Raw genomic sequence first — 13,554 nt, 5'->3', positions numbered from 1 at the left:
TTTTTTTTTTAAAGATTTTATTTATTTATTTGAGACAGAGAGAATGAGAGAGAGAGCACATGAGAGGGGGGAGGGTCAGAGGGAGAAGCAGACTCCCTGCAGAGCAGGGAGCCCGATGCGGGACTCGATCCCGGGACTCCAGGATCATGACCTGAGCCGAAGGCAGTCGCTTAACCAACTGAGCCACCCAGGCGCCCGATCACTCCTTTTCTTAGCTGAGAGTTCCCTTCCCCGAGACACAAAGCATTCTCTTTTTTCCTTCTCTCCCACCGAATCAAATGACATAATTCAGAATCAACAAGCAATGTTCTCCAGCCACCATGTTCCTGACATGGTCCAGTGCATTTTCACACTTACAATATTAATGGTTTGCAACTTGTTCGGGGGATACAGCACCTGGAAGTCAGGTGTTTTGGCAGAAGATCCTGAACTTGAGATAATTTTGTCAGCTTCTAGACAATACGATAATATTTGCAGGTGTGTAATGAAACACTGCAATGGAGGAACATATATTCCAAGTAGAACCATTATGTTTTTAAGTCATTCCATTGGTAACTGAGAAACAATTTATTGAGATACGTATTTTTTGTGCTCTCTCTTGTGTTTTCACTTCCCCCATCCCAAGAAACCAGGCCTTTGTGGTATGAAGTCAAAGCACCAATTTGTTGGTCCCCAGAAGACAACCCTACCTGAAGCTTTGTTGTTTGAGTAGCATCAACTGGATGTTCCAGGAAAGGAAGTGGGTAAAGGAAAGTATTTGTAATTGAGGTGTTGCATTGGTTATTGTGTTGGTGGGTAGGGAGGGGAGATTCAATAAAACTAAAAGGAGAGACCAACTTTGGGGTTTCTATGCATGGAAGGTCCCAAGCCCCTCTCAAGCTGAGTGCCTCCTAAGGACTGTGGCCAGTTTTCTGTAGAGTAGCTGTGAGGGTCCTGTGGTTGGTTTGTGGACACGGGGACTACAAGGGAATTCTTTCAGAACAGAATGTCTAGACCTTGCCAGGCAATCAGTGACAAAGACTCTCTTCTTGACTAAACTTTAGTGAGGCTCCTCTAAGCCAACTATACTTTGACCTTGGGCTTCAGTGTTTGTCTTCAGTGTCAGTGTACCTGCATTGCCCACTTTTAGCAAGAATCCTGATGGGTCATTTAGAAAGAACTGCCACATTTAACACCATTCTTTGCATCTGAGCAAATTCCTCACCCCCATTCTTGGTACCTGATCATCCTGGCCCGTCTTCAGCAAGGACTCTGTAAAGCCAATTAGCCAGAATCCGCCCCCACCGATGTCTCCTCTTTGTAAATTTCCATCCACTGACCCTCTCATCCTGCCCCTTAGCCATAAATCCCCACTTCCCATTGTTCCATTCAGCTGTCTCTTGAATACAGTCTTCCTTACCGTCATAATAATTTTTTTTAAAGATTTTATTTGTTTGACAGAAAGAGAGACAGCGAGAGAGGGAACACAAGCAGGGGGAGTGGGAGAGGGAGAAGCAGGCTTCCTGCCAAGCAGGGAGCCTGATGCGGGGCTTGATCCCAGGACCCTGGGACCATAACCTGAGCCGAAGGCAGATGCTTAATGACTGAGCCACCCAGGCATCCCTACCTTCATAATTATTTTTAACACCAGTATTCAATGGCAGCGGGAAGAGGAGTGTTGGCTATGAGCCCCCACAGTTCAGCCTCCTGGCACCTTCCCTCCCTCCTCCTCCCTCCTCCCTGTCCTGGTACCTTGCAGCACTCAGGATCCACAGAAGTGGGGAAGAATCATGACTAGGACTGCATTTCCCACCAGCCGGGTAGCAGACACCAGAAACAGAATCATTTGGTTCAGAAAATTAAAAAAAACCCCATTATTGTTGCCTCTTCGTATCACAGATAAATGAACATTCCTTCCCAGTCTCCTTTTTTTGTTCATTCTTGTAGTCTAAGAGGTCTCAAGAATTACAAGTTTAAGGAAAATCTGGAGAAAAACCTCAAGTTGATAAAATTCTATCCATTAGCCTAATTCAACCCCCACACCCAGGATTATGAAAATAACCACCATCTGAAAAAAAATTTAAATTTAATTAAACAAATTTTAATTCCAGTGTGGTTAACATACAGTGTTATGGGGTTTCAGATGTACAATATAGTACAGTTCCGTCTATACTACTCAGTGCTCATCAAGATAAGTGGATACTCTTAATCTCCTTCCCCTACCATTCAAAAAAATTTTTAACAGATAAATAACATCACAGGAATGCAGTTAGAAATAGTCTATGTTATCTCATCATGTAAGACTGAGCACAGGATGCTGACATTTAAAAACCCAACGTCCAGCATAACGTAATGACGTTATTTGTAGACCAGCAAGGATTTAGACGAATGTGATGCAGAGGGAGAAATGAAAAGAAGGGGCAAGCCGTAGAAATTGGACGGAGGATGAATTCAAATGGAAAGCCCCCAGCAAAAATCTGAGACACATGAAGCTTTTGTAGGGTTCCTGTGATCAGCAGGAAGTTGAGATGACTCACTGTGTCCTGTCACCCTCGCTCCGTGTTCCCATTTATCGCCTCCAAGGGTTTTCAAGCCTCGATTTGTGTAGAAAAATTACAGAACTTGTCAGAGAATGTCTGTGGTCTGTTTTTCATATCCGTATTTTTAAAAAACCCACACACACAAAATGGTGTACTTCTCAATATCTAAAGCTGACGTAGTCTCCCAGAGTGACCTCGCCCTACAGGGCTGGGTGTCCTGTGGTGGGTGGGTGGGGCTTCTTTACGCCTCCCTGGGGAAGCCTGAGTGAGGTGGGGGGGACTTGGCCTCCAATTCTTGTCATGTGTCCTATTGAAAGGAGCTGTCCTCAGATGAATATTCAGGAGCATCTTGAGTTTCTTTGGCTTTTCTGTCTACCAACCTTGTTAGGTTGAGAGAGCAAGAGAGCTGTCTCAACGTAATATGGGTAACATCAGCAAGAGAAATTCTTTTTTGTTTTCTTTTTTTGCTTTTCTCCTAATTGCCATTACTGGGGTCATTCCTTTCCTGGATGGGCCTCTAGTTCACTTTCACCATGAACTATTACGACCTAGAAATTAAAGAGAGATATCCTGGCTCATCATCCATTCCCTTTGGATAGGATGACCTACGGTAATCAATAAAGGAAATGTGGAATGTTAACAAAAGTGTGGTCTTGTTCAAGAGTATTGAATTAAGTGATATGTGTTCAAGGCAGAAAGATGAAATCATTTAGAAATGCGTTTTTGAAAGTCTTTGGTCATTATCACTTGCATTTAGAAAACCAGTTTGAAAAAAAAAATCAATCCAAACTGGATTTTTTTTTTCCCCCCTTAAATCTTTATCAATCCTTAGGTGACAGGCTGCTAGGGAGATAAAAGGAACAGAAAAGGAAGGTATAATCTGTTGGCTAAATTTATAGAAGCGGCCACAAAAAAAACCCATTATTCACCTGGCCTGGAACCTAGGTTTATACATTTTCTCTTTCCCGTCCTTTGCAACATTCATCTGTGGGTTAGAAACTTCATGATTACAAGCTCTGGTGAAATCCCACAGGTGAATAAAGACAGAATTTTGTCCGAGTTTAAGGGGCTTTCCTGGGAGATGATGTTTTGTGGCCCAGCACTTCACCCCTTAGTCTATAGATCTGGTTTCTTTTGAAAAACAAACCCTAAGTCTGGAACTTTCCACACTAAGACTCCACCTCAGTTTCAAGAAGGCCTAGAAGATACAGCTGAGTAAGAGCCATACTCAGTATGAATGGTTAGTGCTGTTCTTTCTCACCGGGAAGGCTGGGGACGGCAGGGACAGAATGACCTTTTGAGACCGTGGTGATGTTTCTCCGCGTCTCAGCATTTTCATCAGAGTCACCGCAGCCCAGCGAGGGGGGAGAGAAGCTTCTGTGGGAACAAGGGCGGTGTCATCGTGGGCATCCAGTCATCTCAGAAGTCTTCATGTAACTTCCCGTGGTCATGTCAGAGGGCGTGGGGGGGTACACAGGCATCTTCTCTTTGGATTGTGTGACGGAACAAATCAGCTTTAGAAATTTCCAAGAGTTTGAATTAACATCCCAGAGCCCGGGCCCTGAGTACACTTTTCCCACCGTCTATCACACCTTCTGCTGCGTATGAGGACTCGCGAACCTCTGGAATGAGGCAGAAGTGCCACTGCGCGCCTCAGGGATGAGTGCTCAGAAGATGGGCATGTGATGGTCCCCACAGCGTTCTAGGCTTTGCTTCGCGGAAGCCTGAGCCCTTCTCTCCTCCTTTGGTTTTCTAACTTAAGTGTGGTAAGCAGCAGGTGGCCAAGCGAAGGAAAGGCCTGGGGGTTTCAAAGCAAAGGCAGAAGACCAGGTGGCACAAAGAAAGAGCTTCTCCCACTCAGTTTCCTAGGTGGCGTTAACCGTGAGGCTCCCCGGAGTTTTGCATCAGTGCCTGGTTCAGTCCTAAAATAAGTTGCATCAGACGTGGCAACTTTTGCCTGCTTTGTTTGCTTTCTCTCTTGCGAATGAAGTATTAATAAAGGGCTCCCTGGGGGAGTTTGTGCAACCTATTCCAGGAAACAAATTGAAATGTACAATTCTTGGAATAGTAGAGATGTCATGCCATAGTTACTGGTGGGTATCTACTCTCCTTTCCACAATTTCAGAAGAAAATGAGAAAAACTGTGTGGCTGATATAATTCCCCATTTTTCCTTCATCCATGAGTTCTTTGCTTTATTTTTTTAAATTTATTTTTTATGACTTATCTGAGAGAGAGAGAAAGGGTTGGGGGGACAGAGGGAGAGGGAGAGAGAATCTCAAGCAGACTCTGGGTGGGTGTGGAGCTTGACACGGGGCTCAATCCCACAACCCCGAGATCACGACCTGAGCCAAAACCAAGAGTTGGTCACTCAACCGACTGAGCCACCCAGGCACCCCAACCTCTTTGCTTTAAGACAGCAATGAAGGGGTGCCTGGCTGGCTCAGTCACTGGACCATGTGACTCTTGATCTCAGGGCTGTGAGTTCAAGCCTTGCATAGGGTGTAGAGCTTACATAAAAACAAACAAACCAGCAATGAAAATCATAGGTAGATACTTAGCAGATTAAAATCTTTCCAGGGGACACAAAGAAAGTAAGATGATAGCCACTTGTTTGCCACCAACCAGGGAAAGGGGAGAAACACTCTTATTCTGGTCGCTTCTCTGCTGTCCCTGCCGCTGGCCTGGCCGTGGAGCTGGGATCGAGAGGTAGTTGCCTTCCATGGGTGCCTCAGCTTCAGAACAGAGAGAGGCAGGACCCTCTGTCTGGTCTAGTTTGGGATGGTGGCATTTGTGTAGTTCACCTTTACTGGGTTAAAAGTGTGTGTGAGACAAAAGTGAAACTCGAAAGTTAGGAAACACCTACATGTAACCAGTTTCCTCTTTGCCTTCATAGTTTTCTCCCAAACACGTGAAATCCCTGTAGGACCTCAGTTAAAGAAAACTTCCTCTGGGCAGCAGGCAATCACTCGCAGAAGAGAGAAAAAAATCCAAGATCCACTGTACTGTATTGATTTGTACCTGGTCTTGTTCTAAAATTGTTATTAGATGCATGCATGATTAACTGTGCCACAGACTGCCGTTGCTTACTGCAAGTCTGATTTTACTGCAACTTCATTGATGACCCTGGAGTAGCCGAAGATTAATGAAGATGGATCCAAGTGCTTACTACTAAGCAAAGGACCTCCAAGCAAATGATAGTGGACCGGAGAGTTCTCTTCGTCGCTGCAGGAAATACTCTTCAAATACGATGTCAAATGAGCCAAAGCTGTGCTAAACAGAGTAGGTTACTAGTACTCTCTAAAGGCGCTGGACTTCCTTGCCACATTATGGATTGATGAACATTGAGGAATCCGAGAGGATGGGAAGAAAAGAAGAATGGGGAGCCAGTGATGTGGCCCGTGCGTTGGAGCTGGACTATATCAAGTTAGGATAGGGCCTTGGTATAAGGGCGATTGGCAATTCCTGGGCTTCACTCACTCATCAGGGGCTCTGCTGGGTGGTGCTTTGAGGATGACCTTAGTCCCAGACCACACCAGAATCTTCTAGTCTTGACGGCCAGTTTTCTAGGTGTCTAAAAACATGACTACGAAAAAACAAACATGACTACGATGCATGCCTACAGAGGGGAAGCTTAGGCTGGGTGGTGCTTTTTCCCCTGCATGGTGACTCAATCTTCCTTTCTCCCAACACTCATTTTCTTTACATAATCTATCCAACCCCTCTCAGAAAAATTGCTTTGGGTTTCAGTAGACGAGCATTCTGGAACTTTCTTGTCCTGTCTTCTATTTCTCTTTAATCATTTGTGCCTAAAAGACACTATTTTTTTTTTTTCTTTTAAAGAGTACAGAGCGAAGAAGCAGTAACTGGCCAAGAAGAAATGTCACTGAAACACGAAGATCCCCAGTTTCTTTTTTTCTCGCTACCACTTCTAAGAATCTTCCCACAGAGCTACAGTAACATAAATCGACAGAGAGCAGGTATGTGTCCTTAGCAGTTTCTGTCATTGGACAGCCTCGTGATCATTATATTTCTTTCTCCAGAACACTCGACTCATTTACCAATCTCATTCCTGGTGATGTGTGTGGTGGAAAAAACAGCCAAGTGTTAGTACTATTGGGGTGACAGGCCAGCTCCCCACTGGCAACATTTATTTACAGTAAAGGGGATGACATTGAACTAACATGAGCAAGGTCCACGGAAGGGTCCCAGGAAGGAGACAGTTGACACATGACAAAAGAGACTCGGGGTCCCATTTTTCACAGGGGTCTCCAAATAGCCAGGGATGCTGTTCCAAGGGCATCTCTCTCTCTCTCTCTCTCTCACACACACACACACACACACACACACACTGTCACATGCCACCTTCTACTACCTTTACCCTTGCCTTCCCCATGGTAACTTCTGACCATGATTTTTTCCCCCCTGGCACTTGTAGGAAGCAGTTTAGTTTTTGAGAAAACCAGGAAAAGCACCATCACCAGGGCTTCAACTCTCCTCTTGTTTTTTCTCCCTTCTCTCTGTTCTTGCCCACAAGCCACGCATCTCAGGTCAGAATCCAGGCTGGTGGATGCATTTTGCAGGAGTTTCTGTGTATCTGGGGGTACAGTTCTTCTTTCATCATTACTCCCTTTCGCTTTCATCCTTATTCACTTTTTCTTTGGTTTGCTTTCATCTACACAGGGGTGTCTCGGCTGCAAGGTGGACTCTGAAGTGAGAGTTGCGTTTTTTCCCTTCTCTTCTTAGACGTGTGGAAGTCCGGACTAATTAGGTCACTGAGGAAGTGACGGGGAGACTCTCCCATGTCGTTCTTCCTGGAGAGGCATCTTTAGATTGTTTCTGGAGACAGAGGAGGCAGCTCTGTCGTGTTTCAAAAGGGTGGTATTTATACACGCGTAACAAAGATAGTGTTTTGCTGAATGTTTCTCATGTAGGAACAGGTGGTCTTGCTGTGTGGGTACTTCCTCAGATCTTTAATCGTTGTTTACACATGGAAGTGTCTTCATTGCAGACAGAGCGACAGTGCTTGTGAAGATGGGGTGGTGTAAGACAACTGAGAGGTCCCCGGATGAAGGTGTGGTTCGTGTGTCTGGAACTTGGGGGATGAGAGGCAAGAGGAGGTGCAGAAATGGTTTTGAGTCAGACTGGGAAGCGCTTAACGCCATGCAAGGCAGGGTGGGCTTTTTCTTGAGAGCTATAGGGGAACCCCTGAAAGATTTTAAGCAAGGGTCAGATTCTCATTTAGGAAAGATAGTTATGGTGGCTGTGTAAAGCATGGCTGTGAGGGGCACAGGTGGTAGGCAAGGAGTCTAATTAGGAGGCTATTGAAGTAATCCACAGGAGAAATGATGAGGGCATGAACAAATATGTTAGGGGATAATTTGATAGCTATTAAGAAGTAGGATGGGTGGCCCTGATTTCTATCTTGACCCACTAATAGCTGTTCTATGCTTTCTCTTTATGGCTAATGAAATATGAGCCAAATGAAATACCTGGATTGCCTCTTCCCTCTTTCTTTCTTTCTGCCTGGAACTTGGGAACAGCCAGTGTGGAACCATGATGTACTCTTAAGGATGGGAACCTTGTGAAGAGCATGGCAGAGAGGAAAGGCCAGGAGTCTAGGGGCCCAGTGACATGGCTGACCCAGTGCACCAGCCTTGGATGGTTTACCCCTGAACTTCATGCTATATAAGAAAAAAAATAAATAATTTCTTGCTTAAGTAATTGCAATAGCCATCATTTTCATCCAGCAGCCCAGAGCAATTCCTAACTGAGACAAATGATGAACTGGGTAAAGGGGGTGAACAGAAGGATTTGAGGGTGAACTCCAATTTGTTGTTTGAGTGCTGGGGTAGGTGATGGTGCCAGTTGCAAAGATCAGGAATGGAAGGAGAATTTAGGAACCAGTATGCATTTCATTTTGTACATGTTGAGTTTGAGGGACCTCTATGATGGTCAATCCATGTCCAAGAAATAATGGGATGTAGACCTTGGCAGAAAAGCTACCTCTGGAAATCATCACCTTACAGATAACAGTTGAAGTCATGGGAGTGTTTTAGGTCATCTAGGGAGAGCCTAGGAGAAGAGGGCCAAGGACAGAACCCAAGAGCCTAGCACTTGGGATTGATGTGCCCATAAGCAGGATGGGGAAGAAGCATCTAGAAAGTTAGGGTGAGGTCTAGGAGAGAGTGGATTCATGGAAATCAAGAACATTTAGAGGTCAGACTAGTTACTAATGCCATAGTTAAGAAGTACTGAGGAGAAGAGAGGGTTCAGGAGGAAAAATGGTCAGAGGATTCCTTCATTCTACAAAAAGGCTATTCTCAGAATGATCTTTCCATGGAAAGGGATCCACAGGTGCAATTTGTGTCATGACACCACTGCACTTCTCACTCTTTTGGAGTCTTGCAATTCCTTGTTCTTTGTTTCACTTTTAAAAAAGCCATTCCCTCCTCCCCCAATTGTTCTATCTCCCCAGGTGTGTCAAATGAGATATTTTATTTAAGATCAAAGTGTACCCAAAGGCATCAAATATTCATTTTAAGTTCTTTCTTTTTAAAGAGTTTTGGGGGATCCCCTGTAGCACACTGAGGCAAAACATAACTGAGATTGGATATAATGAAATACATCATTAGACCTTCTCTATGAAGGGCTCTGCTATAAGAGGAAAATAAGGTTTTTAAAAGAAGGGTAAACAAGAAAGACATGTCAGAGGGCAAGAACACTTTGGTTTGCCTATGCGCTCGTGGCAGTGACCCATGCTCCACATAGACTCTCTGGCCTTTGCCGGAGGCTGAGTTGAGCTATCGTGGGCTAGATCTGTCTTTTGTCTCTGAAGTCAATTAGTGTGATGTTTAGGATTGTTTTCCTAAATTTTTAATTTATTGTTTTAAACCAAGAAGTGAAGAGTATGTCTTCTGGGGAATGTCCTCAGATTGCCTCAGCCAGGAGCTCTGAGGACCAGCTCTCTCCCTGGTCCAGGTCTCTCAAGGATGCTCAGAGAACCTATTCTAGCTCTGGGCAGCCTCCAGTTAAGAGTGATTAAAATAATTGTTTTCACTTTTAAAGGACAGTTGAGTGGGAAGCTGTAAGGTGAACTCATTGCTTTTAACTCTCTTAGTCAGTGTCCTCCCTAGAGAACAAGTAAGAGTACTCATCTGGACTATTTTAATTAGGAAGAGATCATATTTGATATCCCCAGGAAGACCCCAGATACCACTTCTAGAAGGAGTGCCTTGTCACTTAGGAGTTGGAGCTGTTCCTTGGTCCATTAGCCAGCGCTGGGAGAATCAGCAGCAACATTAGTGTTAAAGATCACTCTGGACATTTACTGTGAACTTCCTGGGTGTAAAGTTTCTCTTCAAGATGCCACACAATGACGCATTAATATGATACCTGCTCTCAAGTTGCTTGAACCCTCAGAGAAGACATTATAGTTTGAACTCATCAACTTTTAGGCTAAATATCTATAAGCATATGCATAGATAGACACATAACCCATACACTCATAGAGATGACATAAAACTTGGCTTATCTGGTGGCTACTTCTTTAGCCAGGTCAGCTATCCAGAAAAAGCTCAGGTCTCCCAGCAGATATATTCAATGTTTAAAAAAAGAGTTATGATTCTACAGTTCATGCATTTTATTTGCACTGTTCCAAATTCATTTCCCCCTATTTCAGATATATTCTAGAAGCTTTTCCAGAACACTGGATTAAAGTTGGGGCGATGGGCTGCTCCAGGCAGTCTATAGACCACCTAAGAGGAGAAATGATTTCCAGGACCTGACATTAAAGCAGTGGTTTTCAAACACATCTGACACACATTATCATCACCTGAGCATCTTTTTTTTTTTTTTTTTAGTAATTTTAAATCCAGGCCACCCCCAAGATGGATTTATACAATCTCCAGAGGTGGGACACAGGCCATCGGTAGTTTTGGAAGCTCTCCTGGTGATTCCAACATGAAGACAAGGTTGGGAGTCACTGCACTGAAGGTGAAGGAAGAACAATGGATGTTTAATTGTGGGTGTTCTGGGGCCATTTTGCATAGGGGCAACTACCCGTCACATTCTATAGGCAGTCTATAACTTCCTTGGGGTGCGTGAAGTTGACACTATGTCCTCAACAGGTAGCAAGGATATATTTTCCTTCCCTGGTCATTGGTAGTCCTGGGAGATGTCCCTCTCTTACAAACACAATACATATTAAAGGTCCCTTTTCTGTCTTTCAAGGTTTGTGTACAAGGATCCTCTGGAAATGGAAAAGTTGGAAACTTGTGTGTCTTCAAGATGGGACATATTATGGTCTTCTCTGCTTGGATGATAGCTTTCGAAGGTGTTCCTTCTCAGGTGGTACAGTGTAGCCTCTGAGGGGTTATCTCCACTTTGTGCCAATGGTGAGGGTGGAGAATGGATACCCCTGCTAGTCAGAGGGTCTTCCATATGGATGCCCCTGCTTCTCCTGGACATCTCTTTCCACTTCCCACATGCCTCCTTTTTCTGTCTTCCTTTCTCTGTGTCTAGAACCTCCTATTGCTATACCCTACTCCCTGAGACTTGCAATTCCTCTCTCCAGAAAGAAGGAGGACTCTCTCTTAATTCATCCCTGGGTCCTACAGATTTCTCAGCCTTGGACATGTTGTGTCCACCCCTCCTCTGCTCTTCCAAGCTTCTGCTGTCACAGCAGAGGATAGGATGAGCTCTGCTCACCTGCATGGGGGCAGGAGGGGCCAGAGAAGTGGGGGAAAATGGCTTGGGATTTCTCTCCTGGTTGACATTGTTCAACAAAGGATGCTTCCTGGAAAACTGGCTACGCCATACTGGGAACTTGTAAGAGAACAAACTATGAACTTTTGTGTTCAATATATTATATCTCTATTATGGTAAACTTCCTAAAACTGGTTGGACAAAAGCCTAGAGAGACACACAAATATGTTAGTGGTGGTTGCTTTTTGGATGGTATGACCATGGGTGACTAAAAAAAATTTTTTTTGCAACTTTTCACAAGGAACATATTGTTTTTCTAATTAAAAAAAGAAATGTTCAAGTTGATGAACCCAAGTCAACACAAATGTCTCAGATGTTGTTCATTCCTCTCTGTTTAAGAAGGTGGGGAAGAGAATAATCTGCTTTAGTAAGATCTATCAAAGAAGGCAGTGGGAGCAATTAAGATGTAAATTTTTCATCCCCTAAAGGAGGCCCAGGCTTGTTTCTTGGCCTATGTAATGAATACTTTCTCTGTGTTTACTTTCCTTTGTTTAAAATCTCCATCGTGTAGCACAGTGTTTGGCACATAACAAGTCAGTGCCCAATAAATATTGGTCCATTCAAAGAAGCAAATAAAATATTGATGCTTAGAGGCAGAGCTCTGGTTATCTAGAAAAGTCTGCTTATTCCCCTAAATAATTATGACAAATGACATGATTTCTGTAGAAAAAAAATGTTAACATAGACCAAGTCTGCAGGCAAAGGGTAGTAGGTGTGCATCTCAATTGACGCACAGACTCAGAAAATGAACGGGGTAAGACTCAAGCATGACTTTGAAGAAATTAAGAGAAATGAAGAGAAATTTTATAGGAAGAATGGGATGTTCCAGGCACATGGACTAGCTTGTGCCAAGATCTGATGGCTAGAGAAAGGTGAGCATAGAGAGTTGGCCAAGTTGTTGACCAGAGCAGATGGTGTAGTCATGAAGGATCCTGGCAGGGATCACTATTAGACAGAGTGGGCTACATTGGTGAGAAATCCATAAAGAAGGAAAAGAAGGATATTAGATTTCCTTAAACCCATAAAGAAGGATATTAGATTTCCTTAAACCCATGAAGGAGGATATTAGATTTCCTTTTGATGTTTGTAAATGCAGAGCTTTTGCAAGATTTTGTGGGGAAGGTGTTCCTAAGGCCCCACTCTACTCTCTTGTCCTCCATTCTATGGCAAACAAGGAGAAGCTTCTTCCAGAGAGGAATGCAGGGGGAAGCTGAGCCATTGTCCTCATCCTTCTTTGTCTCACCCAGTTAGCTTTCCAGGTAGCCCTGGAAGACGAATGTCATTAGGACAGATGTGGATGAGAAAACTGTCCCCTCCAAAGAGGCAGTGTGGCCTTGAACATCTAGGAGGAGGAAATATTTGATCCTCCATGATTCATTGAAGAGTTCCTCCCTCCTTATCTCCCAGACCTCCTCACTCTCCCATGAAACTGTCCTTATTGACCTCTTCTCTGTTCCAGATACCCATTGCCTGTTTGCTCCCCTGTACCATCCTGTTTCTCTCGCATGCCTCATTGCTTGTGCAGCTGACCACTCTTAAAGGACTCCCAAAGCTTCCCTTACAGCCCTTATACCGATAGCTGCCATGTCTGTCTGTGCCCCGACTTCTCTCCTGAGCTTGGACTTTCATTTCTCGGCACCTGCTGGACACATCCTACTAGGTATCTTTCAGGCAACTCTAACACAGCATGATCCAAAACAAAACTGAATTTCTTCTCCCCCCCAACCTGCTCCTCTTTTGTTCCCAGTATCAGTTCCTGCGTCACCATTCAAACAGAATGCCTGTTTGCCCTGGATTCCCTCCCACTCACCTCCCATGCCTAGTTAATCACACATCTTGCTCATTCTACTGAGGGAATGTCTGCTGAATCTCTTTACTTTTCTTGTTCATCCTTGTGCTAATCTTGACCCTTAACCTCTTTGTTCTGCACCAGTTTGTTAACTCTTAACTGGTCCTTCCACCTTAGGTCTCTCTCTCTCTTTCCACTCTATCTTCCTCATTTGCTGCCAGAGTGATCGTCCTGAAACAAATTGGGTCATGTCGATTTTGCTTAAAAAGCACAAAGTGCTGGAGCGGAGCAAGATGGCGGAGGAGTAGGAGACCTGGATTTCGTCTCCTCTCAGGAATTCAGCTGGATAGGGATCAAACCATTCTGAACACCTACAAACTCAACAGGAGATCGAAGAAAAGAAGAGCAACAACTCTCTCATCAGAAAAGCGACCACTTTCTGGAAGGTAGGACGTGCGGAGAAGTGAATCCGAGGCGATATT

General features: G+C 44.2%; 1 long non-coding RNA gene across 1 annotated transcript; it reads left to right on the top strand.

The window, feature by feature from the left end:
- Positions 1–2,784: 2,784 nt before the first annotated feature.
- On the top strand, positions 2,785–13,524 carry LOC115942945 (uncharacterized). The gene is made up of 4 exons (XR_014142032.1): positions 2,785–5,799; positions 6,361–6,497; positions 10,380–10,512; positions 10,750–13,524. It is a non-coding gene; the product is annotated as an uncharacterized LOC115942945 (long non-coding RNA).
- The last annotated feature ends 30 nt before the right edge of the window (positions 13,525–13,554 follow it).

Source organism: Leptonychotes weddellii, unplaced genomic scaffold, assembly GCF_054177405.1.
Source record: "Leptonychotes weddellii isolate Sample4059 unplaced genomic scaffold, ASM5417740v2 HiC_scaffold_2287, whole genome shotgun sequence".
NCBI classification, from domain to species: domain Eukaryota; kingdom Metazoa; phylum Chordata; class Mammalia; order Carnivora; family Phocidae; genus Leptonychotes; species Leptonychotes weddellii.
The sequence above is the reverse complement of the archived record's forward strand: the minus strand, read 5'-3'. Positions and strand labels throughout refer to the sequence as shown.